Source organism: Bos javanicus, chromosome X (genome assembly GCF_032452875.1).
Source record: "Bos javanicus breed banteng chromosome X, ARS-OSU_banteng_1.0, whole genome shotgun sequence".
Classification (NCBI taxonomy): Eukaryota; Metazoa; Chordata; class Mammalia; order Artiodactyla; family Bovidae; genus Bos; species Bos javanicus.
Window position 1 is genome coordinate 131,713,032 of NC_083897.1, and position 25,935 is coordinate 131,738,966.

At 38.1% G+C, this 25,935-nt stretch overlaps 1 protein-coding gene and 1 pseudogene across 3 annotated transcripts in view; both read right to left on the reverse strand.

The window, feature by feature from the left end:
* Positions 1-25,935, reverse strand: part of CDKL5 (cyclin dependent kinase like 5) — a 177,933-nt gene that overhangs the window by 82,104 nt on the left and 69,894 nt on the right. The gene's annotated exons all lie outside the window — the stretch shown is intronic.
* On the reverse strand, positions 1,660-9,889 carry LOC133242065 (gap junction alpha-1 protein-like; annotated as a pseudogene).

Genomic DNA, 25,935 nt, shown 5'->3' on the forward strand with positions numbered 1-25,935 from the left:
GTTGACTCATTGGAAAAGAGTCTGATGCTGGGAGGGATTGGGGGCAGGAGGAGAAGGGGACGACAGAGGATGAGATGGCTGCATGGCATCACCGACTCGATGGACGTGAGTTTGAGTGAACTCAGGGAGGCCTGGCGTGCTGAGATTCATGGGGTCGCAAAGAGTCGGACACGACTGAGCAACTGAACTGAACTGAACTGATACTCTAATTTAAAACATAAGCTATGTACTGGATATTTTTCATACTCCAGTTCCCAGATCTATCTATATGGTTTCATAAGAAAGAAAACAAAAAGTGTTTCTAACTAGAAATGCTGTTTAATTACATTTAATTCTGTGATAACTTTCAAAAGCCCAGAAGCACTTCTTTCAGACACAATCTTGATTTCAAACAAATAATAACAAAGCAAAGTGAAAGTCAAAAGATGTCATATATCGAGAAGAAGTGTGAGAACTTCAGATTCAGAGTCACACTGCCTGGATTTGAATTCTAGCTCCACCAGCTACTAGCCGAGTGACTTTTTGGGCCAGTTTGTTAACTTCTTGGTACCTCGATTTCCTTTGTTGCAATCTGGGTCTAATGATATCACTAACTCTTGAGACTGCTATTAGCATTAAATGAGAAGATACAAAGAAAATGCTCAGTACAGCACATAAGCTAAATGTTACTACCATTATTACCATCATCAAGTTCAAACCACTACTTCTCAGTTCAGTTCAGTTGCTCAGTCATGTCCAACTCTTTGCGACCCCACGGACTGCAGTGCCCCAGGCTTCCCTGTCCATCACCCACTCCTGGAGCTTGCTCAACTCTACTTCTGGGCATTCTCAAATCACCAAAGCAAGTTTCCAGAGGAAAGTCGAGAGCAAGTAATTTGTCCCCAAGGGGCTTCTCCCAACCCTGGAGAGAACTAACAGACCTTACTATATAAAGCCCAGACTCACAGTTGAACCGAACTTCCCATCCAGTAGGTTAAAGAGAGGTGACATTCCTCCGGATTTTGGGGCGGTAGCTTCCACATGAGACAGAAGTGTGTCCAGGACTTAGAACAGTGATGGTGCTTGGAGAGATCCCTCCAGTCTGTTCACTAAGCACCACAGCCTGGAGAGGTGAGGCCAGGGAAACAATGCCCACTGGAGGGCAGCTCCTGGGAAAATGTCTAATGGTAACCTGAATAACAGGCAACAGTAACCATGGCAACAACAAAGCACTAAGGACAACGCCCCTTTCCCCATTTTCCTGGTATGTCATAAACCAAAGGAGGCTTGTATTAGTCCACAGGAAGCAAAGGAGTGCTAGTAATACCAACAAGCCAGGTGGTGACTTAGATTTAGTTTTATTTCTAAAACAATTATATTTCTACCTGAGTGCTATGGTAAGATTAAAATCTATTTCACAGGACTTTGAACTGTAAACAACTAAGATCTCTGAAGGTAAAGACTAAGTCTCAATCACAGTGCCTGATACATGGTATATTTGAAGAATGAACTGATGTTCATTATCATAAAATGGGTGTTTACAGAATTTTCACACACACACATGGAAACTTCTAGTTGGTAAAGATGGAGTAGCCTCATTTCTCCCAAGTGCCTCCTCTTAAAACTAAAGACCCCCATGCATAATACACAAAGATAGAAGACAGGATGGAAAGAAGGAGGACGAGTGCCTGGAGACTTGGGGACCTAAGAAACATGTTAGCACTCAGTCTCCTGGGATTCCTCACTATTTCCCATGTATTCTCATCAGGGTGCCAGAGAAGCCTGTGACCTGGAACCCACAAGAGTCGAACATAAAAAAGTGCCAAGAATAGCCTGTTCCCACTGCTAAAAGATCAAGAAAAGGATGAGCTAACAATGGAAAATCCTTCAGGCAATACTCATCCTGCTCAAGAAAACATGAAAGGAAAATCTGCACCACTATCCCACTGAGGTGTCAGTGGGGCTAAGTGGGTAGACACTCTTACACACACACATGAGAAAGCAGGGACCTAACCTTCCATCCCAGCCTGGCAGGGAGTGCTCCATTCACCCCTTTGTGGTGCTGGTGGGTCCAGTCCCCAAGCTGATCTTCCCTCTTCCCCTAGGCAGAAGCAGGCAACAGTACTCTGGTGCCACTGCCAGGGTAGTGTCTTCAGGACGAAGCAGAGATAAGGCGGGGTGAATTAGTGGTCCACTTTTGCTGGAATTCCCTGGTGGCTCAAACGGTAAAACGTCTGCCTGCAATCCAGGAGACCCGGCTTTAATCCCTGGGTCGGGAAGATCCCCTGGAGAAGGAAATGGCAACCCATTCCCGTACTCTTGCCTAGAAAATTCCATGGATGGAGGAGCCTGGTGGGCTACAGTCCATGGGGTTGCAAAGAGTCGGACATGACTGAGCGACTTCACTTTCACTGTCTTTGCTGGGAAGGTCTTGGCAGGGCCAAGTGAGGAGTTGAACATCTGCTCCATCCACCTGCAAGGAGGCAGTGGGAGTAAAAGCAAGATTTCTGCAGAGGTGGGGTCAGGGAGGCTTAAGAAGAAACTGAACATACACCCCTAACCCTCACACTATCCTGCTACAGGAAGGCTACCTGCTCAACAAAAGAAATCAAAAAGGATCCAGAGCCTCATACAAATTGACCAGGATAGAATCAAAATTCACTCATCATACCAAGGACCTTTAGAGTCACAATTTGAATGAGAAGACAAGAGTCTTACACCAAGATGAAATAAATGTTGGAATTATCTGACAAGGATTTTAAAGCAACTCCAATAAAACTACTTCAACAAGCAACCCTAAAATGCCTGTGACACAGACAAGAAATAGCCCCAACCAAAGCCCGCTCTCTCTTGAGCTAAATAAAAGGCCAGTGAAGGACCAGCCTACCAAGACGAAAAACTTTTAAACAATAACCACTCTACTCCAGCCAGACTTAACAGTGAAAATTGTGACTCCATTCATACCAGCAAAGGCAGAGTGGGAAGCAGGCCCAATCCCCTACCAGGGTAGTGTCAGTGGAGGCCACGTGGGGAGCAGTGACAAGGCACACCTGCCTCTCCTGCCCCTCCTGGCCAGGATGGTCAACAGTTACCATATGCAAGTAAGTGCATGCACCCCACGTGCAGTGAGGTAAAATAATACTAATATGTTAGACTTCGGAGCAGAGAACGGTTTTACTGCAGGGCCATGCATGGAGATGGGTGGGTCATGCCTTAAAAACCCTGAACTCCCAGAAAGCTTTCAGCAGAGCCCTTTCCTAGGAAAGCTGAGGGAGGGACAAACATCTTGTTGAAAATGTGTGTATGTGTGTTAGTCACTCAGTCGTGTCTGACTCTTTGTGACTCCATGGACTATAGCCCACCAGGCTCCTTTGTCCATGGAGTTCTCCAAAGAAAACTGGAGTGGGTAGCCATTCCCTTCTCCAGGGGATCTTCTCGACCCAGGGATCGAATCCAGGTCTCCGGGAATGCAAGCAGATTCTTTAAGGTCTGAGCCACCAGCCAAGGCCCTTAATGAAAACATATTGTATCAAAATATGTGGGATGTAGCTAAAGCAATGCTAAGAGAGAAATGTATAGCACTAACTGCATATATTAGAGAAGAAAGGTCTCAAATAAATAACCTAAATTCTTACCTCAACACTAGAAAAAGAAACCCAAAGCAAGACGGAAGGAAATAATAAAGATAAAATCAGAAATCAATGACGTTTCAAATAATAATTGAGGAAAGAAATCAATGAAGTAAAATCTGTTTCCCCCCGAAATTGGTAAAGTTGATTAACCTCTGCCAAGACTGATCAAGATTTTTAAAAAGACAGAAGATAAAAATTATCAATATCAGGAATGAAATAGGGGAGATGGCTATAATTCTGTAGCCATTAAAAGGATAGTAAGAAGTACCACACACTTCACACTCATAAATTGGACAGCTTAGGGGAAAAAAAATGGGCCAATTCCTTGAAAATCACAAGCTACCAAAACTTAACCAAGATGAAATAAACAATAGTCAGATAATTATTAAATACAGTGAATCTACAATTTTAGAGTTTCCAATAAATCTTCAGGCTCTGATGGGTTCACTGAAGAATTTTACCAAACATTTAAAGTCGAATCAGCATCAATTTTATATAACCTCTTCCAGAAATTAGAAGAGGAAGAAACACTTCCCAACTCATTTAATGAAGTTACTGCTATATGGATACCAAAACCTGACAACACAAAAAACGAAAACTACTGACTGATACAGTTCATGAACTCAAAATATTAGCAAATCAAATCCATCAATTTATGAAAAGAAATATGTGCCATGACCAAGTTGGATTTATTTCAGATATTCAAGACCGATTTAACATTTGAAAATAATATCAACAGGGAAAAGAACAAAAATCATATAATAGAAGAATCTGACAAAATCCAGCATCTATTCATGACTTAAAAAAAAAAAAAAAGAAACTCGGGCAAGCTAAGAATAGAAGGTAATTTCCTTAACTTGATAAACATCATCCACAAAACTCTACAGCTAACATATTTAATGGTGAAAGACAATGCTTTTTCCCTAAGATTGCAAAAAAGACAAGAATGTCTGCTCTAATCACTACAACTTAACACAGTATTATAAGTTCTAATCAGAGTAATAAGCCACGAAAAAGAAATAAAAAGCAAACAGAGTGTAAACAAAGGAATGAAATGGACACTATTTACATATGACATGATGGTCTACATATAAAATCCCAAGAATCCACCAAAAAACTCCTAGAACTATGAGTTTTGCAAGATTGTAGAATACAAGATAAACTAATCACATTTCTATATACAAACTACAAAAATGTGGAGACAGAAATTAGAAGCAACATAAGATTTACAATTGATCCAAGGAAATAAAATATAAACCTAACAAAATAACTATAGGATCTGTATCCTGAAAATTATAAAATGTTAATGAAAAGAATTGAAGAGAACCTAAATAGAGAAACACTCTACTCATGTATTATAAGACTCAACAAGATGCCAATCCTTCCCAAATGGATATATAAATTTAAAGTAATTCCTATCAAAATGCCAGCAAGTGTTCTATAGATATAGGAAAGCTTATTCTAAAACAGAAATTGAAAGGCACATGACCTGGAATAGCTAATGAAATTTTGAAAAAGCAGAATAAGGTGGGAGGAATCACTATATCTGACGGTGAGGCTTGCTACAGAGCCACATAACAGTAGTCAAGACGGCATGACACTGGCAGAAGGATAAACACTCAATCAATGGGACAGCTCAGAGAACCCAGAAATAGAGCCACACAAATATGCTCAACTGATTTGACTGCAAAAGAAATTCAGTGGAGGAAGGAGAGACTGTTCAACAAGTAGTGCTATAGCAACTGGTCATCCATAGGCCAAAAAACAAAAAGCCTCAACCTACATCTCAAGCAACCTATATAAAAATTAACTCAAAACAGATCATCGACTTAAATGTAAAATGCAAATTTATAAAATTTTAGAAGCAAACAAAGGAGAAAATCTTTAGGATGAATGACTAGACAAAGAGTTTTTAGACTTACCACCAAAAATACAATCTATAAAAGGAAAGATTATTAAATTACTGCATCAAAATTAAAACATTCTGCTCTGTGAAAGATCTGATTAAGCAATGAAAAGACAAGCTACAAGGTGGGAAAAAAATATTTTCAAACATATCCAACATGGATTTTAATCAAGAATATATATATATTTCAAAAACTCCTTAAATTCAACTAGAAAATGGATGAATGACACAGATATTTCACTGAAGAGAATATACAGATCAGTCCTGGGTGTTCATTGGAGGGACTGATGTTGAAGCTGAAACTCCAATACTTTGGCCACCTGATGCGGAGAGCTGACTCATTTGAAAAGGCCCTGATGCTGGGAAAGATTGAGGGCAGGAGAAGGGGATGACAGAGGATGAGATGGTTGGATGGTATCACCGACACAATGGACATGGGTTTGGGTGGACTCCAGGAGTTGGTGATGGACAGGGTGGCCTGGCGTACTGTGGTTCATGGGGTCGCAAAGAGTCGGACATGACTGAGTGCCTGAACTGAACTGAATATAGAGATGTCAAACAAGCACATAAAAAGATGTTCAACATGATTAGCCATTACAGAAATGCAAATTTAAACTACAATAATGTCACCTATATACCTATTAGAATGGCTAAATAAAAAATAGTAATAATGCCAAAGGTTGGTGAGCACATGGAGAATGAGATCAGTCATACATTGCTGATGGGAAGAGAAACACTCTGGAAAAAAGAGTACACCAGTAGTTTCTCACAAAACTATACACCCATTTAGCATATAACTCAGCAATTATACTTTTCAGCATTTATTCCAGGGAAATGAAAGCTCATGTTCACAAAAAAACCTATACATGACTCTTCATAGCAGTTTTATTTGTAATAGCCAAAAACTAGAAAAAACCTGAAGGTCCTTCAATAGGTTAATAAACCATGATACCTCCACTCTATGGAATACTACTCAGCAATAAAAAAGAACAAATTATTGGTTCACACAAAAAATCTGGATGGTTCTCAAGGGAGTCATGCTGAGTGAAAAAGGCCAATCTGAAAAGGTTATATACTATATCATTCCATTTAAATAGCATTCTTGAAATGACAAAATTATAGAGATGAACATATTAGTGGTTGCCAGGGGATAGGTAGAGGATATCTACCTATAGGATATCCCCTTCCAGGGGAAAGGAGGGATATAGCTATGTCGGGATGTAGCTGTGTCTATGAAAAGATTGCATAAGGAATCCTGGTTAAAAAAAAAAAAACAAACTATCTTCTATCTTGACTGTGGTGGCCACACGAGTCTACATAAGTGATAGAACTACACGTACAGTACACACAAGCACACACACCACATACACAATAGTGCAAGTAAAATTGGTGAAATCTTAATACAATCCATGGATTATATCAATGTCGGTTTTCTGGTTATGATGTTCTGCTATACTTATGTAAGATATTACTATTGGGAGAAATTAGTTGAAGGATATATGGAATCTATTTTATTTCTTATAATTGTATGTGAATCTATAATTATCTCAAGAGAAAAAATTAAAGAAAATCAAGTCAGCAATATATGAAAATGAATGTGAAACAGGAAGTGAGGGTGGCAATGTCCAATCTGATTCCAAGGTTTCATAAGTTTTACAGTCTCCCACAGAAGCACACACCCCATTAGAACATAATTGTGATTCTTCCTCAAGAAAGGTTTTGTGAGAAGAAGTCTGAAAGACTCTTGACTGAACCAAGCGAATGGGTTTTCCAAATGAGACCATCAGAGTAAGACACAGTCAGATGGATTGGCAAGTTTAATGTTGTCCCCATCTCTGCCTTCCCCTGGTGCCCTGTCAGGTAGGAGGAAGCTTCTGATGAAAAGTAAATCAGTTAAAAGAAAAACAAAGAAGCTAAAATTTTTGCACATCTCAAAGTAGTAAGTTTATGTATGATGCTGCTACACATAATTAAAAAAAAATTACTAAAACCTTCTCTAACACTGTCTCCACAATTCCATTTCAAAAAATCTGTTCCAGCGTATTCTGCTTAGATGAAGATTTACCAAGGAAGAATTCAAAAAGATCAGTGCAGCCAGAAGCTCTCAAAGAAAGCAGTCATGCAGATTGCTCTCTTAACACTTTATTGAACAAAGAACACTCTGTAGAACATATGATGGGCTAGGTCTACACTGCGTGCAGTAAAGCTGAACATGACAATAGCTCAATGTGAAGTGTTAAACAAAATTAGGGTTTTTCATTGTACAAAACTTCTTATGTAGCTGTCATGCAAGAATAATGCATTAAATTCAGCATTTTCACCAATCATCTATCAGTTCAGTTCAGTTGCTCAGTCATGTCGGACTTTTTGCGACTCATGGACTGCAGCATTTCAGTGGTATGTATTTCAAACAAATTAGTTACACTGAAAAGACTCAAACATCTTTCAACTTCTCTTGGATGCCAAATAAAATCTTAGTACAAATATCAAAAATGCTGGTCACCCCAAAAGACAGACTGCCAACAAAGTTCCAAAATACTGTTTATTAAGTTGGATGAAGGCAAGAACTATCAGTTATTGCAAAATTCATGTAAGAACACTTAATAGTCCAGCTATAAGCATTTCTTTTAAGTTTCTCACATTAATGAGTGCTGTTTATAGTATTAAAATTCTATCACTCAAGCATCAACGATTACATTTCAGAAAAAGGAAATCATTTGTGCCATCTTTCTACAAAAGAGAAAACATTATAATAAACAGAACTAGTATCTATAATAGGATACACTGTGGGTTGGGGGGTAAAGGAAAAATAGTGCTTTACTTTTATGGTAGAAATTATGTAATGTAAATATCATTTTGACCCTTAACAAAAAAAATCCATGAGAAAAGCTCAAATTTGAACCCTGTGTTGCATTATTTTAAAATCTATGTTCATGAGTTTATACTGCATCTGTTTATACCAATACGTGGCAAATATCTATCAGTTTCACATACACTGAACTATTCTAGGGGAATATGGGGAGAAAAAGGCCTTACTTATGCATCACCTAGTACAACTTTTACTTATAAAAATGTAAGTTCTTTGAGTCAATGACTTTAAATACCAACATGTACCTCTGTTAATTCCCTTCTCTCCATCCTCCTATTCCCAGCATCTCGAAAGAACTAGTCTAATGCCTTTGTATCTGCTAAGATTTGTCAATGAGGTCACTGAGTACCACCTCCACTGAAACAAAAGTACACTGTCTATTGCACCTTCCTTTTCTTTAACAAGTGAGCAGAACTGTAATGCTTCCAACCACCTGTCTAGATCTCTAGGTAATTTATACTGCTGCTGGCGTGTCTGCTAGCTCTGCAGAATGGCTGCTTGTCTACAATGGCCAGTGGCCAGTAGCTAGATATTTTTTGGAGTTATGCTTGTAATCAGGGAAATCAGAAGTTTATGTATGTTAGAGACAGTCCCATTCAAACTTGCTATGCGCTGTAATTAGCAAGGTTTTGCTCACTTCCTTGTCTGCTGTAACTGTGGCAGAAAACTGTTTTTGTCTCTGGGAACCAGTTCGTGCCTGTGAGGAAACATGGTGGAAAGAGGAATAGTTGATGAGGAGCCACTGGAGGGGCTTGGCAGACCAGATGAAAGGCTCACTCTCTGGATCCTTCAAATGGTTTGTAACGCTCTTGAGTAAGACAGAGAAAAGATCAATGATATTCAAGGCAAGAGACATCAAGGAAACCAGCAGCATGAAGTAGATGAAGATGTTTTTCTCTGTGGGGCGAGAGAGGAAGCAATCCACCTGATGCAGCAGGGGTCTCGTTTGCAAGTGTAAACCGCATTCAGGCTGAATCCCTAGATGTACCACTGGATCAGCAGGAAAGGCACCTCAAAGACAGACTTGAAGAAGATGCAGATGGTATAGGTTTACAGCAAGCCTCCACTCCCACCATTTTCACCTTGCCGTGTTCTTCAAGGCCATACTTGAACTTCCTGATTTCAATTTCCTCTTAGGGCATCTCTACAATGGCACCATTGGTTTGGGCAACTTTGAGTTTCTCCTCTTTCTTATTCAACTTGTCCTCCTTTTGCATCACACAGGACACATGGACTAGGTACAAGAGTGTGGGGACAGATGCAAATATGATCTGCGGGCCTCAGAAGTGCATGTGAGAGACTGAGAAGGACTTATCATAGCAGACATTTTCATAACCAGGTTGCCCAACATTACAACTAAAGGCAAACTACTTATTATGTCAGGCTGACTCAACTGCTGTTTCCAGTAGCAGGATTCTGAAAAAGCAAAGGACTGAGAGCCATACCTTCCCTCTAGGTGTGAACCCTGTCAAGGAGTTGGCCTAAAGCACTCTAGTAACTCATGCTGCCTGTTCGCTGTTCTTTCCCTTAAAAGTGAAGTAGGTATGCCAAGACTGCACTCCTTAGAGGATGAAGTAAAATGAAAAAGCACTCAGAACTGTCTAAAGCTTCCAAGTCTGCTACTCTTTGGTACCTTCCTCATTCTTTCACCTAACGAAAGGCAATTGCTGATACCTGATAAAAACTAATGTGGATTCATTTTCTATACATGGTGAGTAAATATTCTTAAATAAGAATGTACATATATCAATAATGTGACAAGTTACATAAACAGGGGAACAAAATAGACACATTTAAATATCTCCAATTCCAGAATAAGGTAATCTTCAAAGATTAAAACTCAAGCACAAAAACTGAATTAAAAATTTACAGGCATATATTGGCTGATTCATTTTCAGATGTATCGGGCCATCGTCTCCAGATAATGATATTCATCCCAGCATTATTTATGAGTGCCTAGTAGGTGTCATGTATGATAATGGGTACTGGTTTCTACTATGAGTCCTTCAGAGCTCACAATCAACTAGGGAGAACAGATCAGCAAAAGCACAGTATTTTATTGATTATCACAATTAATTGACTGTAAGATAAATCATTATTTTATTTACCATTCAGGAAGCAATCAGGGCATCCAAGGTAAGATGTGCCCTAATTTCAGAATTGGGGGGGGGGAATGTATACTTAGAATCAATGAAAAAGGCTTAGTAAATGAATATACAAGTGCAAATTTAAGTAAGTGTCAAGAGGAAACAAACAGGCACTGACAGAGATTAGCAGAACAAAATCCAGATCAGAATGTATACAGTCAGCCAAGCAAAGACTGGAAAAACTGCTGTGTGTGAAGAAGCAGCATGAGCTAAAATTTGAAGAGGGAAGGACTCACTGTACTCAAGGAGCTCAAAGGCAGGCAGTATGGTTACCAGGTAGTAGACAGAGGTGGCAGAATATGACAAAGGAGGCTACCTCAGGCATCAGCAGAGAATCCCAGAGGCAGAAAGTCAAATCACACTGTGAGGCCATCAGAGACAGTAGTAATGGCAGTTGGGGGAGCTCTAGGGGACCGGGGGAGAGTTGAGGGAGGAAACAGGATGCGATTGAGGGATATACAAATCAGTACAGAGACAAGGGTTCTGGGTAATGGATGACCAGTGAATTTTGCTGGTGTCAAAAGATGTCAGGAATCATGGGTCTGATCCTGAGAGTCTCTGGAGAGGTGAAGGCAATCTGTACCAGTGCTGTGGTCCTGAATGCTGTGGTACATAAAGGGGCATTTTACAAGGATAGGTGCCATTCCAGTCAGCAGAGAGTAGACCAGCAAGATCAGAACCAAAAAGGGGAGCTGCTACTCTCTCCTCATCTGGGCCGAAGTCAGGTCTTCGCCAACAGGGGCCTCAATTTAAATACTTATCTGCTGAATGTGTACCATTATCTTCCTTTCAATTGTTAGCACATGGAAGCTTTTTTGTAAAGACTACAATACTGACACTGTGTTCATTCTTCCTGGTTTCTTCTAAGATAGGGTTTTAATATATCAAGAGCTTTTAAAAAAATTTCAAGAGCAGCAATTCTGATACCATCCAACAAAGTGCTGTGAGTAGGTGGAACCTGCATGGGACACAACATACACCTGCCGAGCCACTACTGAAGCCCTTCTATTCTTTCTCCACTTCCTCCTGACAGCCCTCTTTCTTTATAAGTAATGTCTCTGAGGAAAAAGCCTAGGGAGAAGTTTTTGCCTCTAATACAGAACATGCCAAACAAATAGATCTTACCTTAAAATGAAGGACCACAGCTAACTGATTATCACATAGGAAATATAACTATTTTCAACCAAATTATTTCAATATAGCACTGCCTCATCATTTTAAAAACAAACTTTATTTTTGGGCTCCAAAATCACTGCAGATGGTGACTGCAGCCATGAAATTAAAAGACGCTTGCTCCTTGGAAGGACAGTTATGACCAACCTAGACAGCATATTAAAAAGCAGAGACATTACTTTGCCAACAAAGGTCCGTCTAGTCAAGGCTATGGTTTTTCCAGTAGTCGTGTATGGATGTGAGAGTTGGACTACAAAGAAAGCTGAGCGCTGAAGAATTGATGCTTTTGAACTATAATGTTGGAGAAGACTCTTGAGAGTCCCTTGGACTACAAGGAAATCCAACCAGTCAATCCTTGAGCAAATCAGTCCTGAATATTCAGTGGAAGGACTGATGTTGAAGCTGAAATTCCAATACTTTGGCCACCTGATGCGAAGAGCTGACTCATTTGAAAAGACCTTGATGCTGGGAAAGACTGAAGGCTGGAGAAGAAGGGGATGATGGAGGATGAGATGGTTGGATGGCATTACCGACTCAATGGACATGAGTTTGAGCAAGCTCTGGGAGTTGGTGATGGACAGGGAGGCCTGGCGTGCTGCAGTCCATGGGGTCACAAAAAGTCGGACATGACTGAGTGACTGAACTGAACTTATTTAGTATATTAACATAACATTCATAATATTTATATTTTAATTCTCCCTCTTTAAAAAATTAAATAATTAAAAAATTATTCCCAAAGGTAAATGTTCATTTCAAACAATTAGGAAAATTAAGAGGAAAATATTTCTTAAAGTAAACATAATATGAATCTGCCAATTAATGAGCAATCTTAAATACCATGCAGTTTACTTGTTTCTTGGTTTAACAGCTGTTCCTCACAGTACATTCAGTGAGAAAAATAAAACTTAAAATGAAACCTAAGAAGGGGCGCAAGGTTAATGCATTTTACAATGTCAACCACTCAAAGTTGGTTACAACTGTTCTCCAAGGATAGGAACTGAAGCCTCCCAAAATGTAATTTTTTAGCAAGTAATCAAATTATAAGATTTAAAAGCACACCCAGTGCTTTCTCAGTTGCTTAAATAATACATTTTAGCCAAACTGTCCTCTATCAGGCAGACTCTGGAAGTAATTCTATTAAGTTAAAATCACCAAGATGTATACATAATTAATACATTCTTCAAGGTTAATTGAAAATAGACCATTCACAGCATAAAAGTTGGTCATTTATTCTCATTAGTTTTTCAAATTTAACCAATACTTAGTCCCAAAGATTTCAAAATGCTTTTAAAAACTGAGTTACTTCTTCAAAAACAAGTGGGGTAAAGAAACAACAAATGAAGGTTAAAGAAAATAATCCCTGAAACTACTTTAGCATGGTTTATAGAAGGTATCTTATAATACAAAAAACAGTGCTGGGGTGGGAGCGGGTGCAAAAAATAAAAAATTCTAGTTAATTTAGGATGAAGTTATTGGCAATTTTCTAGAACGACATGAAGTTCTTAATTTTTACAAATCTTTGGCTCTGAAAAAGTTCTTACTAAGCACTTTTAAAATAAAATACACAGATCAGAGATTCAAAGGGATGAAAATAACTGAGAATGAGTCATCTAGCTAAGCAAATGGCTCATACGGAAGTTAAAAGCCTCTTGTTGAACATTATTTTAAAACTGGACGACGTGTTTCCAATTTGAAAATACAAATATAAAACTTTAGGTTTTAGCTCCAATACATAAAGTGCTTGGGTACTGTCAGCCCTATCCTTACGACAAGAAAAAATCCAAATAAACTGCCAATCAACAGCTTTTATTAGACTTATCAGAGAATTGAGGACACAGGGCAAACTGAACTACTGAAATCTGGAGAGACAGGCAAATGCAGAGAATCACATCCAAGATCAGTTTACCTGGAACAGAAGGTGTTCGAGTAATACACTAGTAAGAAAATTTTAATTGTAATTTTGACAAAAGATTATGCATGAGAACTCTTGGAGGCCCAATCTTAGGAAAGCCTCTATATTCTAATGGCTTTACCTCCAGGAACCTTATCAAGTTCTGAGTGTAAAGATCCAACAATAATCTCCTCCCCTTTTGGGTAAGAGGAAGAGAGAAGTAACCATTTTGAAATGCACCCATGGGAAAGGTAACAGTTTTGAAATAAGCCTAGAAGGTTCTCCTTAACAAAGGCCAATATTCCAAGGGAAAATTTACCCAAGCCTTTTATACTGTCCTGGGAGAGGGGGAATTAGCCAAATACAGACTCCTCTAGCCTCAGTTCAATTCAGTCGCTCAGTCGTGTCCCACTGTTTGTGACCCCATGGACTGTAGCACGCCAGGCCTCCCCATACATCATCAACTCCTGGAGTTCACCCAAACTCATGTCCATTGAGTTGGTGATGCCATCCAACCATCTCATCCTCCCTCATCCCCTTCTCCTCCTGCCCTCAATCTTTCCCAGCATCAGGGTCTTTTCAAATGAGTCAGCTCTCCACATTAGGTGGCCAAAGTACTGGAGTTTCACCTTCAACATCAGTCCTTCCAATGAACACCCAGGACTGATCTCCTTTAGGATGGACTGGTTGGATCTCCTTGCAGTCCAAGGGACCCTCAAGAGTCTTTTCCAACACCATAGTTTCAAAGCATCAATTCTTCAGTGCTCAGCTTTCTTTACAGTCCAACTCTCACATCCATACATGACCACTGGAAAAACCATAACCTTGACTAGATGGACCTTTGTTGGCAAAGTAATGTCTCTGCTTTTTAATATGCTGCTAGGTTGATCATAACTTTCCTTCCACGGAGTAAGTGTCTTTTAATTTCATGGCTGCAATCACCATCTGCAGTGATTTTGGAGCCCAAAAAAATAAAGTCAGCACTGTTTCCACTGTTTCCCCAACTATTTGCCATGAAGTGATGGGACCAGATGCCATGATCTTCGTTTTCTGAATGTTGAGCTTTAAGCCAACTTTTTCACTCTCCTCTTTCACTTTCATCAAGAGGCTCTTTAGTTCTTCTTCACTTTCTGCCATAAGGGTGGTGTCATCTGCATACCTCTAGCCTTGTTTCACCTAAAAAGGAAGAAGGTTGCAGTCCAGGGCTCAGGCCCACCAAAAGACTAACATTTGGTTCTAACATCATAAAACACTTCCCCTTCCCCACATTCTACCACCATGTCACCAAAGTGCCACAATAACAACAGATTACAACAGAAAGAGTTGCAAGAAACAGATTCTATTTAAAAAGGACTTCTTAGAGAAACCCTGAGATAATGGGGGAGAAATACTTTAAAAATAAAGAAACTAGAAGAAACTGAAAGGGAAAGGGAAGTTGCTCAGTCGTGTCTGACTCTTCGCAACCCCATGGACTGCAGCCTAACAGGCTCCTCCGTCCACGGGATTCTCCAGGCAAGAGTACTGGAGTGGGGTGCCATCGCCTTCTCCGAGAGGAAACTGAAGCCTCTGGCATATACACATTTAACATTAAACACGGTCTAACTCCTACCCAAATTAACATGAAACCTTACATTACAGGCGTATTTACCTCTGTTTCTATTATCCAATATGTCCTACCTGGCTTTTAAAAAACAGTAAAAATTATGCTAGAAGGCAAGGGAAAACACTGAGGAGATTAAGCATCAGAACAAGACTTAGACTGGTCACAGATTTGGGGAATAATTTCAGATAACAACTATCATTACTATCAAAGCACTCGAATGGAAAAGGGAGACAACATGCAAGAACAGATGACTAATGTAAGAATATACAACTTTAAGGAAGAATTAAAAGGAAATGCTAACAATCAAAAACAAAAATGAATAATACTTTTAATGGACTCATCAGTAGACTGGACATGGCCAAGGAAGCAATCAGTGAGTTTAAAGATATGTCAGAGAAATTTCCCAAACTAAAATGCAAACAGAAAAAAGAATTTTTAAAAGGAGAAAAGAATATCCAAGAACTATGTGACAATTACAAAAGGTGTCACTGAAATACCAGAAGAAGAAGGAGACAAAAGAGAAGAACTATTTGAAGGAATAACTGCTGAGAATCTTCCAAAATCAATGTCTTCCAAATAAAAGACACCAAATGATACATCCAAGAAGCTCGGAGCACACCAAGTAAGATAAATACCTGAAAACTCTACACCTAAACATACTGTATTCAAACTACAGAAAATCAAATGCAAAGAGAAAATTATGAAAGAAGTCAGAGGGGGGAAAAAATACCTTACTTATAGAAAACAAGAAGTACATTTGACTTCTCAGAAGCCAGAAAATGAAATATTTAGTGGTGAAAGAAAAAAAATAAACGAATCTGGAAAGCATTCAGTGATATTCTCCTTCAAAAGTGAAGGAGAAATACTTTCTCAGATAAACAAAAACTGAGGGAATTTGTCACTAGTGGACCTGCCTAGTAGAGACTGTTTTTAAAAGTTCTTTAGAGAAAGAAAACGACATAGATCAGAAAGTCAGATCCACACAAAGAAGGAAAGAAATCATTGAAGAAGGCATAAATGAAGTTAAAAAAATCTATTTTTCTTATTCTTAATAGATACTTGTTCTAAGTAACACTGTGTGTGAGAGCTCAGTCGTATCTGACTCTTTTCAACGCCATGGACAGTAGTCCACCAGGCTCCTCTGTCCGTGGGATTCTCCAGGCAAGAATACTGGAGTGGGCAGCCATTTCCTACTCCTCTAATAACAGTAATAGCGTATTTGCTGATTATAGCAAATGGATATGTAAAATGAAAGGTACCTCTACTATCTGAAAAGCAGATAACAGTTATCTGACAGTAGACTTAGACAAGTTGTAAATATACACTGTTAACTCTAGAGCAACAACTAAAAACCCTTCTAAAAAGAAATATACTGGATATGCTGAGAGGAAATAAAATAGAATCATACAAAATGGTCAACTGAAATCAGGGAAGGCAGAAAAAGGGGACCAATTATTGATTTTAGAAAAAGGAGTATAACAAATAGAAAAGTAATAAACATGATTCATATTAATCCAAGTATATATATATATATATATCTATATATATATCTCACTTTAAATGTGAATGGCCAAAATACACCAATTAAAAGAGACTGTCAGAATAGATTTTTAAAACTCACATTAAATATAAAGATACATCTAGATTAAAAGCAAAAGGATGAAGAAAGATATACCCTGTTATTGTAATATTAATCAAAAGAAAGCTGAAGTAGCTATATCAGTTTTAGACAAAGACTTTAGAAAAAGAAAAATTAACAGGATAAAGAGGGGCATTAGAAAATGATACACTCTCCAAGAAGGCACAACAATCCTTAATATGTATGCACCAAACAAGCATCAAAATATATGAGGCAAAAGACAGAAGTGCAAAGAGAAATAAACAAATCCACTATTATAGTTGGATACTTCAACACCCCCATTAGGTAACTGACAGATCCAGCAGGCAAAAAAAAAAAAGAAAAAAAACGAATAAAGATAGGTGAATTGAATAGTACCATCAATCAACCAGATCTACCTGCTATTTATGTAACACTTCATCCAACAATAGCAGAATACATATTATTCTCAAGTCACACAGAATATTCATCAATATAGACCAAATTCTGCACCACAAAACACAACTTCACAAAATTCAAAGAATAAAAATCATACAGAGTATATTCTCACAGCACAATGGAAAAAAACTAGAAATCAGTAACAAAAAGATAGCTGGAAAATCTCAAAATATTTAACTATTAAACAATACACTTCTAAATATACATAGGTCAAAGAAGAAATCTAAAGAGGATTTTAAAAATATTTTTAACTAAATGAAAATCGAAATCAAAATCTATATAATGCAGCAAAAGCAGGCCTTAGAGAAAAGTTTATAGTATTGTATACATATATTCTAAAAGAAAACAGGCTTAAAATTGATAACCTACACTTCTACCTTAGGAAATAAGGCAAAGAAGGACAACTTAAGACTAAAGCAAATGGATAAGAGAGTAGAACAGTAAAAATTATAGCAGTAATCAAAATTGAAAACAGGAACTCAACAGTGAAAAACAAGTGGAGACAATAGATGGTTCTTTGAAAAAACTGATAAAATTGATAAACCTTTGACAAGATAACCAAGAAAAAAGAGAGAAGACACAAATTATTAATAACAGAAATGAAAGAAGAGTCATCATTACAAATCACATGGATATTAAAAGGATAATAAAGGAATATTATAAACAAATCTACGCCTACATACTTGATAACTTAGATAAGTGAACTAATTCCTTGAAAAAAACAATCAACATTTATACAAGGAAAATTAATAGATGATGTGAATAGGCCTATATCTATGAAAGGAAGAAATTCTCTACAATCTCTTCCAGAAATAAAAGTAGAAAAATACTTCAATGAGAACTCTATGAGGCCACATTAGGGTATTACCAATCCTGAAACCAGATAAAGACATTAAAGGGCAAATTATATGAACTAGTGGCTTCTCTTGTGGCTCAGCTGGTAAAGAATCTGCCTGCAGTGTGGGAGACCTGGGTTCGATCCCTGGGTTGGGAAGACCCCTTGGAGAAGGGAACAGCTACCCACTCCAGTATTCTGGCCTGGAGAATTCCATGGACTGTATAGTCCATGGGGTTGCAAAGAGTCGGACAGGACTGAGCAACTTTCACTTTCACCCACATGGACTAGACACAGAAATCTGCAACCAATAGTATCAAATCAAATTCAGCAATGTACAAAAAGAAATACATATCTCAACCAAGTGGGATTTATCTCAGATGTGCAAGGCTGGTTCAACATCCTAAAATTAATTCATAATCAACAGATGAAAGTAAAACCACATGATTATATCAAGTGATGTAGAAAAGCATTTGACAAAACCCATTCATGATAAATACTCTTAGCAATCTTAGAGAGAACTTCCTCAACTTGATAAATGACATCTAAAACAAACCTACAAGCTAAAAACATCATATTTAATGGTGAAAAACTGCATGCCTTCCCACTAAGCTCAGAAAAAGACAAGAATGTCTCTTCTCATCGTTTGTATTAAACATTGTACTGGAATTCATAACTAATACAAAACAAGTAAAGGAAAAAAAAGGTATACAGATTGGGAAAGAAGAAATAAAACTATTTTGTTTGCAGATGACATGACTGATTATGAAGAAAATCCCAAAGAATCTACCTGCCTCCCCCCCAAAAAAAAACCCGCTGAAACTAATAAGCAATTCTAGCAAGTTCATATGATACAAAGCTAATATACAAAGTCAACTGCTTTCCTATATACTAGCAATGAACTGCGGAGAAGGCAATGGCACCCCACTCCAGTACTCTTGCCTGGAAAATCCCATGGATGGAGGAGCCTGGAAGGCTGCAGTCCATGGGGTCACTCAGGGTCGGACTTGCGACTTCACTTTCACGCATTGGAGAAGGAAATGGCAACCCACTCCAGTGTTCTTGCCTGGAGAATTCCAGGGACGGCGGAGCCTGGTGGGCTGCTGTCTATGGGGTCACACAGAGTCAGACACGACTGAAGTGACTTAGCAGCAGCAGCAGCAGCAGCAGCAGCAGCAATGAACTGGAATTTAAAAATTAAAAACAGGACTTCCTTGGTGGTATAGTGGATAAGAATGTGCCGGCTAATGCAGGGGACACAAGTTTGATCCCTGGCCCAGGAAGATTCCACATGCCATGGGCAACTAAAGCCCATGCACCACACCAACAGAGTACACACTCTAGGGTCTGCAAGCCACAATTAATGAGCTCTCGAGCCTAGAGCCTGTGCTCCCAACAAGAGAAGCCACCGCAATGAGAAGCCTGTGCACCATAACAAAGGGTAGCCCCTGCTTATCACAACTAGAGAAAGCTTGAATGCAGCAAAAACCTAGCACAGCCAAAAATAAATAATGTTTTTTAAAAAATTAAAAACAATACCATCTATATCATCACCAAAAGAAAAAATACTTAGCAATAAAGCTAACCAAACAATTATAAGATATGCATGTAAAAAACTAAATAACTGTTGAAAAATTAAAATGAGAAAAATGCAGAGATATTCTGTACTCACTGATTAGAAGACACAATATTGTTAAGATGTCAATTCTCAACTCAATCTACAGATTTAATGTGATCCCAATCCAAGCAAGCTATTTTGTGGATATCAATAAACTGATTTAAAAGATAATACAGAAAGGAAAAAGACCTGGCATAACCAATACAATATTGAAAAAGAACGACAAAATTGAAAGACTGACACTACCTGACTTTAAGACTTACTGTAAAGCTGCAGTAAATCAAGAGAGTATAATATTGGTGAAGAACAGACATATAGATAGATCAATGAAACAAAACACAGATCCCAAAAACAGACTCAACTCAAACACAGCCGATCTTTGATAAATAAGCAGTGACAATCCAATGCAGACAGAAGTCCTTTCAACAAATGGTTGAAATAACCTAATCAAAAATGGGCCAAGGACTTGACATTTCTCCAAAGACTTACAAATAGCCAAGAGCACATGAAAAGATGTCCAACATCACTAATCATTCAGTTCAGTTCAGTTGCTCAGTCGTGTCCGACTCTTTGCGACCCCATGAATCCTAGCACGCCAGGCCTCCCTGTCCATCACCAACTCCTGGAGTTCATTCAGACTCATGTCCATCGAGTCAGTGATGCCATCCAGCCATCTCATCCTCTGTCGTCCCCTTCTCCTCCTGCCCCCAATCCCTCCCAGCATCAGACTCTTTTCCAATGAGTCAACTCTTCCCATGAGGTGGAGTTTCAGCTTCAGCATCAGTCCTTCCAAAGAACACCCAGGACTGATCTCCTTCAGAATGGACTGGTTGGATCTCCTTGCAGTCCAAGGGACTCTCAAGAGTCTTTTCCAACACCACAGTTCAAAAGCATCAATTCTTTGGCACTCAGCTTTCTTCACAGTCCAACTCTCACATCCATACATGACCACTGGAAAAACCATAGCCTTGACTAGACGGACCTTTGTTGGCAAAGTAATGTCTCTGCTTTTGAATATGCTATCTAGGTTGGTCATAACTTTTCTTCCAAGGAGGAAGCGTATTTTAATTTCATGGCTGCAGTCACCATCTGCAGTGATTTTGGAGCCCAGAAAAATAGTCTGATACTGTTTCCCCATCTATTTCCCATGAAGTGATGGGACCAGATGCCATGATCTTCATTTTCTGAATGTTGAGCTTTAAGCCAACCTTTTCACTCTCCTCTTTCACTCTCATCAAGAGGCTTTTTAGTTCCTCTTCACTTTCTGCCATAAGGGTGGTGTCATCTGCATATCTGAGGTTATTGATATTTCTCCCGGCAATCTTGATTCCAGCTTGTGCTCCTTCCAGCCCAGGGTTTCTCATGATGTACTCTGCATATAAGTTAAATAAGCAGGGTGACAATATACAGCCTTGACGTACTCCTTTTCCCATTTGGAACCAGTCTATTGTTCCATGTCCAGTTCTAACTGTTGCTTCCTGACCTGCATACGAATTTCTCAAGAGGCAGGTCAAAACCATAATATGACACCGCTATAGACTAGGATGGCTGCAGTAAAAATAATAATAATAGTAAGGAAACACATATTGGTGAAGATGTGGAGAAACTGGAATCTTTGTACAGTGCTGGCAGAAATGTAAAGTGGTACAGCCACTGTAGAAAAGTTATGTGATTCCTCAAAAACATTAAACACAGAATTCTCATATTACCTAGCATTTTCACTTCTTGGTATATAACCCAAAAGAACTGAAAATTGGGACTCAAACAAAACTCAATCACAAAAGTTCACAGCAACACTATTCACAATAATCAAAAGGTAAAAACAACCTAAATGTTCTTCTACAGATAAATGGATAAACAAAATGTGGTATGGCCACACAATGGAATATTAGTCATAAAAAAAGGAATGAAGTAATGATACAGGCTACATGGATGAATCTCAAAAACATTACACTAAGTGAAAGAAGTCAAATTCAAATGGCCACAAAGTGTATGTGATTCCCTTTATATGAAATACCCAGAATAGGTAAATCTATAGAGACAGAAAGCAGATTTGTGTTTGCCAGAGACAGAGAAAGTGAGAAACAGTGAGTACTTAATGGGTATAGGGTTTTTCTAGGGGGTGATAAAGTGTTTTGAAACTTGATAGAGGTAGTGATTGTACGATATTTTGAATGTATGAATGGTACTGAGCTGTACACTTTAAAATGGTTGGTTTTATATTATGTGAATTTTACTTCCATTTTTTTAAAAGGTCACAACACTGTAAATCAACTGTATATCAATTACAAATATAAGGGTCTATGTGGTTTACTTCCTGGCTCAAGCACCTACTAACTTGTATGGCTTTTAGGAAATTAACCTATTTGAGCATCAGTTTCCTCCATTTTAAAGGAAGGTAATTCTTTCTAACTTTTATAGCTGTTATGAGGATCTAAAGAGTAATGAAAATAAAACACCAAGCCCAGCACAATGCCTGGAAGTTAAGAGATACTTGAAACAGAGATTATTACTATTGCTTCTTCTCATTTATGGTCACTTGAATTATACAATATTAGGAAGTTATCTCATTTCTTTGCCTCTAAAGAATTTTCCTCTTCATATTTGTGAGAATGTCCTTCTCATGAACTCAAGTTACCTTTCATAGTCTCAGTGAAGATTGTTTTCTTCTTTGTATTCACCTCTGAATGAAAAGAGAGCTATTCAGGCCAGTGATGAAACACAGTCAGAGTGAATAGACTGCATGTGTCTCTGTATGCCCAGTTCCTAGAAAGTCCAATTCTCCATTCTGATACTTGATCGTGAAAGAGGGAACCAATATAAAGCTTCCTACTTAACCAGCCAAAAGATTTACTCAAGCTCAGCTCAAGGGAAAAATAATTTTCAGTGGAAGTTCCACACTTTATTAACTCTATTTCTCAGATTCCAAGAGCATCAAGGGCAAAGAGACAAACAGAAACTGAGATTGCTGACCCACTGAGGCCACTGTTCTGCTTCCACTGTATTCTCCTAGTTAGGGCTTGCTCAGCATGAGAGTCAGCAAACTTCTGTTCAGGAAGGGTCACAAAATAAATATACTATTTTAGACTTTGTATGTCATACGGTCTCTGTTGAAATTACTCTGTCATATTAGTGCAAAAGCATCCATAGAAAAAACATAAATGAATGAGCGTGGCTAGGTTCCATAAAATAAGTGGCAGGCCAGATTTGGCCCACAGGCACTCAATCGATTTTTCCTAAAAAGATATTCGGTTGAATTTTACTTTACAATATCATGCCTTGAACACAGTGCTTTAAGTAGAAGAAGTAGAAAGCTTTTTTTTTTTTTAATTAAAATACTTTAACATAGGGAACAAACCTTTTTTTTTAACCTTTAAATTAAGAAATAGTAAAGCTTCAAAACCACTGTAGAATATGAACTATAGCTTCTAATATTCAGGGGTGGATTATTTTTATATAAAAATAGATCCCCATGCACTACTTTCAAATTACTGATTCCAACAACTCATCAAGAGTTATGATGAACTATTTAAAAGTATCCACCATATAGGCATTTGTTGATCAGCTACTTTTCTTATACTGCCAATGTCTATATATTTTGGGCTTGTGTAGAAAAATGACTGACACTCATTTTTTGGTCCCTGAAGCTTTAAAGTCACATTAAAGAACCAGTTAAATCCCTTAAGCATAGACATTTATCAAAGACTAATGAAATTATTCATCTTAAGAAGGTATAGAAAGAATGCTCTCTTACAGAAAGGAATAATTATGTTTTTATGACTGGCAGAAGAGGGAACTTTAAAGTCCACCTTGTGCTCCAGCCAACTCATCCTCTAGATTGGGAGGCTGTGGATGGGAGGAGGGATGAGCATTTAGGAACTGAGTCACTATAAGAAAGATGAATGAGGTAAAGTCTTCTGCGTAGACAATGCATGCAGAGCTAGTAGTGGGGCTAGTTCCAATATGACCATTCTCTTATCTCATTTACTAAGAGCAAACAAAAAACAAAATCCAGATTAGGATGAAAAGGATAAATGCAGACAGGAAACCTACAAAAGCCTCAGATTCTTTTGTTTCCCTAAAGTCAGACTTATCTGGAAATTGACACGAGTCATTATTTGTTTTACTAAAAATAAGACGACAGAAACATGGATAATTTTTCCTTTATCAACAGACTAGCAGAATTGAAAATGCAAAATATTATAGTACAAAGAAGTACAATTTTGATGACACTTTTGTCCTGTTCCAGAGACTGTTCTACAATTAACTGGATCAGCAACAAAAACCTGGTCAAGAAAGGAAACCACACAGAAGTATCTGTTCTACATGAGTGCTTCTGTAAGAAGAGGCAGATGTTTTCCCCCATCACTGATTCCTGCTATCTTTGTTCCTGACCTGAAGTCCAGTTTAACGCTGACATCTCATTAATCTTCATAACCTGCAGTAAATTCACATCATTTCAGAGTGCAATTATTTTTAAAAATTATGACAAAATAATCAATTAATACTGAAATATTTCCAGCTGCTTATAATCCTTATGAAAAACCCCAAGTCTCTCTATAATCCTCTTCAAATGCTAGAAATTTTGCACACAAAAGCAAGAACCCACATGTTACTTTTATTGAAGTAAGGAGGAATAAAATGACAAAGTAATTAACATAATTAATCCCATATATTCTGTTTCTCATGGTTGACTAAAAATTAAAGAAAAACATTTGCTTTATTTAATGTGGGGAATAAACCTGAAAAAAGTTTATTTTGTTCCAGTAGAGAATAACTATGGTTTTAGATGGCAACTATAAATAATTTATTAAATTGATAATGGTTCATTGACTTTTCCTTAAGCATCTTCTTAAAACAGTTTGATTTTTAAAAAGAGTAATCAGCTTTTTGGTAGAAAAACAAAATTAATGTGAAAAAGAAAAAATGGAACCACTGATTCAAAAATACATATTGCTTGCTAAAAATCAAGGCTTATAACAAAAGGTAAATTTATGACTATTAAGCAATAACAAATATCCAAAGAATACCTTTCAGTAGGGGAAATATGGATATTCCTAACTAGAAAATATTTAATCAAATCTATTCTTCCTACTACTTTCAATCTCAATTTCTGAACTCTCACAAGAGAAGAATGAAGCAATCCAGATCTTCTCTATCTGTTCTCTCTTTAACCTCTTGCTATTTGGCATTAATGTATCATTTGACTTAGAGAAGTCATTAATAAATGGCAGTGTTAAATGAAATGGATTTTCTCAGCCCTCAATCCTTATCATCATGGATCTTTTGATGAGATTTTTATACTATTAGTGAATGCCACTTTAAAAAATCTTTTTTCCTTGCTTGCAAGAGGTCTGCTCCTTCTTCTTTCAGTAAGATCATTTAAACACATCTTTCACTCTGCTCTGCTCTCCCTCTTGGAAGGTTCATATCATTTCAGTTTCATCCCAGGCACATGGAAGCTACTTCTGGAGTCATATCAAACCCTAGTTTTGCCACTTATTAGCTGCATAATCTTAGCTCTATTACACAGCCTCTCTCTGACTCAGTTTTCTCATTTATAAAGTAGGGATGGAGAGTCGGGGTTGTGGGGATTAAATGTAAAACATCAAATAGATTGCCTGCCTACCACATACGGTAGATGCTCAATATGTGGTATTTACTAATACCAGGTTTGGTACTCTACTGACATTTTATTCTTTATTATGAAAGCCAAACTGATCTTTCCCTTCAAACTTATACACCCTTTCTAAGTTTTCCAGTCAGATAAAACGATACCAATGCTTTTCCAGTTCACCACCAATCCTTGGGATCACCTTTAATCCCTCCACAAGGACCTGCTACTCTGCAAAAGCTCTCTTCAGTGTCTTTCCTCTTTGGTTCCCTGGTGGCTCAGATGGTAAAGTGTCTACTTGCAGTGCAGGAGACCAGGGTTCGATCCCTGGGTCGGGAAGATCCCCTGGAGAAGGAAATGGCAACCCACTCCAGTACCCTTGCCTAGAAAATTCCATGGATGGAGGAGCCTGGCGGGCTACAGTCCATGGGGTCACAAAGAGTGGGACATGACTGAGCGACTTCACTTTCACTTTCTCTAATTTAAGTCAAGTTTATCATTTAATACTTACAGGCTGTACCCCAATACTGGATTATTCACAGCTTTTATAACTAGTTATTCAAGAGCATATACACCTACTACTTCAAAACAAACAAAAATTTCTCATCAGTC